The sequence below is a fragment of the Myxocyprinus asiaticus genome, chromosome 32, assembly GCF_019703515.2.
Source record: "Myxocyprinus asiaticus isolate MX2 ecotype Aquarium Trade chromosome 32, UBuf_Myxa_2, whole genome shotgun sequence".
NCBI lineage: Eukaryota > Metazoa > Chordata > Actinopteri > Cypriniformes > Catostomidae > Myxocyprinus > Myxocyprinus asiaticus.
Genome location: NC_059375.1, coordinates 4,917,677 through 4,920,981, shown reverse-complemented (window position 1 = coordinate 4,920,981; position 3,305 = coordinate 4,917,677).

Genomic DNA, 3,305 nt, shown 5'->3' with positions numbered 1-3,305 from the left:
AACAGTTTTCTTTTAAAGAAACCAGATGACTCATATCGGTTTTGTACAGATTACCAAAGCATTTGGTCACAGAGTCTGACTGTTATTATCCCCTACCTCGAATTGATGATTGTGTCGATTGTGTTGAGGCAGCCAAGTATGTCACTAAGTTTGTCCTTCTAAAGGGTTACTGGCAAGTGCCATCATGCTCAGGAGTTATCTGTCTTTGTGACACCTGATAATTTTCTTCAGTACAAGGTCATGCCATATGGTGTTCCCAGCCTCCTTTCAATGCCTTGCCAATGCTTTAATTTGAGCATCTTGTATGTTTTTGCCTTCAAAAAGCTAAACTAGCATCAGAGGGCATCCGTTACCATAGAGGAGGCACTCACTTTAGTTCTGGCAGTCCAGCATTTTGAGGTATATTTTGGATCGTCTGCAAATCCCACTATCCTTTATACAGACCATAATCAAATGTTTTGTGGATCGTATGAGAAACCAAAATCAGAGAATCATGCTGAGTGATGTGTAATTTTACATAACTATCACCTCACCATAAGATAATCTAGTGTCAGATGCTCTTTCCTGAGTATAGCCAGTGGTAGTGGTATGGTTTTTCTTTCTCTCTTTTCCTCTTTCCTATTAACTAGGGCCCAGGGAATGGAAAACTGGAGGACTGAGCTGGGACCACCAGAGGTCACTGCTTTTCCTTGGTTCCTTAAAGTAATCTATTTGGGGAAGGATGTGTAATGACCCCTTGTAATGACATCTCTTTCAGCATGGCAGAGGCAGTACCAGTGCTGAGGGAGGTGGCTTAGGATATAATTGTTTCATAACATAAACCTGTGGTGGTATGGACTATTATGCATGGTACCCAGCAATCGCGCTCTCTGGGCACGTTTCAATCAGTTCCCTAGTTCAGTAGGGTACTGACCAGGGAGTTGGCCATTTCTAGTGCTGTCTCATTCTCAAAAATGTTACAGTACACTGAAAAATTTGCTCCTTAAAAAATCCCAGAATGCACCTTAAAAACCAGAAAGCATCATTGCTCACTATGCTCCTTTACCAAAAATGTTGTAATGTCTTCTGAAGTCCCTCAAGTCCTTAGAGGACCAGTGCAATTGTATATTTATGAAGTTAGAGCCTAATTGGGGGCAGTGGTGGCTCAGCAGTTAAGGCTCTGGGTTACTGATCAGAAGGCTGGGGGTTCAAGCCCCAGCACTGCCAAGATGCCACTGTTGTGCCCTTGAGCAAGACCCTTGACCCTATCTGCTCCAGGGGCACCATATCATGGCTGACCCTGCACTCTGAACCCAGCTTAGCTGGGATATGTGAAAACAAAAAAATAATTTCACTGTATATTTGCAAAATGTGTGATAAATAAAATTTAAAAAATTGTCTCTTTAAAAGAGATTTTATTTGTAATTATCTTTCATCCATAATGTGCATGAAAGGGAAACAATCTTTCAAATATTAGAGTTGTTAAAAAATAAGGGTAAAATACACAACTTTGTATTTTTATTTATTTATGCAATTTATCATTCATAATAGCGCTGTACATTTTAATATTTACATTGAAAATGCACAATAGCGTCTTTAAAATAGCAATGCTGTTGATTAATGCCAGCTGCACTCATCGTAATCATATTGCAAGTAATTGAGTCATAAGCGTCCTAATGTACAGTGAATGAACACCCTTGCCACTGTCCGAATTAGTGTTCATAATATACTGATTCATGACATAGGGAGCTAGTGGGTGAGATGAAACGCAGCCTCTCTCTTCTCATCGCATGCTCACACACACTCACACATACACACAGAGCTCCACACTTCACTTACACATAACCACTTTTGTGATGAGGAGGAGGGCGTGGCCGGGGCATGATGGAGCATGGCCGCCGCTGAATCAGCTGATCAGTGGGAGAGTAAGATAAGGGGCAGCCGGAGATGCCAGTTTGTGAGAGAGAGACACACGCAGCTGCGTTGCATATATGTCTGTGTTTACATTTGTTGTAAGTTGGGTTTCTCATTAAAAATTTTATGTTTACTGTTCAGCCGGTTCCTGCCACCTCCTTGCCCATCCTTTATGTGTTACAGTGGTGCTGAAACCCGGGAGGGAGGAGGGATGCGCTGTTGCGGAGTCTTCGCCGCTGCCATCCGCCAGGGGAGCAGCCGCGGCCGTCTGCCTGGGGATGGAGGGTTCGCTGCCAGCCGCTGATAGCCAGAGGAAATGCGGCCATCTGCCAAGAAGGGGAGGAGCGGTTTCATCTGCCAGGGGCCGGAGGACTCACTGATGTCCGCCGGGGGAGGAGCGAGCTGGCGTCCGCCAGAGGGTGGAGGAGTGGTTGAGGACCAGGCAACAACGTGTCCGGGAGCCGGTGATCAAGTTCTTCTCTCTCCCCCCTCTCTCTCTCTGTGTGTCTCCACTCGCCCTTTCCCACGCCTCCCCTCAAACAAAGTTACAAAATTGTAACACATAAAGGAGGCGGGAACCGTCTGAACAGAAAAAAATAAAGTTTAATGGTGAACTTAAAACCAATGTAAACAAATGTGCAGCGCGGCCGCGTGCATCTCTCTCTCTCGAAACGGCGCCTCCGGCTACCCCTTATCTGCTCTCCCGCTGATCAGCTGATTCAGCGGCGGCCATGCTCCATCACGCCCCGGCCACGCCCTCCTCCTCGTCACACTCCTCCCACGCCCAATTCAGGCCAGGGCGCCACAGGTTTGACTAACTCTGCCCTTCCGGCCATTCTGTCAGCCGGTGGGCCGCCCCGCCTTCTGTGAACCTGGGGGGAGAGCAAATAAGGGGCGGCCGGAGGTACCGTTTCGAGAGAGAGATAGAGAGATGCACACGGCCGGGCTGCACATTTGTTTATATTGGTTTTAAGTTCACCATTAAACTTTATTTTTTCTGTTCAGACGGTTCCCGCCTCCTTTATGTGTTACAACTTTGTTTTCCTTTACATTTTGGATCATTTCTTGTCACAATAAATGTTTTCATATTTTGCCTTTTTTAAATGTATTTATTTATTTTATGTTATGGCCTCTGCGAGTCACGATGTAACAGTCCTAATTGGTCCGGTCAACATGCCAGATCTGCTTTTGTGCATTTAATAAAATAAACACCTCCAGTGTTAATACTGTGAAAAATGTGTGTTGCTTCATTCAAACCTCTACAATGTATAGCTCCAAACCACATTGTTAAATCTGATTGATCTAAACAAACAATTGATTTAAAAGATGAGGCTGCATGACAGAAGAGGGACAGATTAAAAAAAAATAAAAAATAAAAAAAAAGATAATATTGATATGTTTTTGGAGAACTT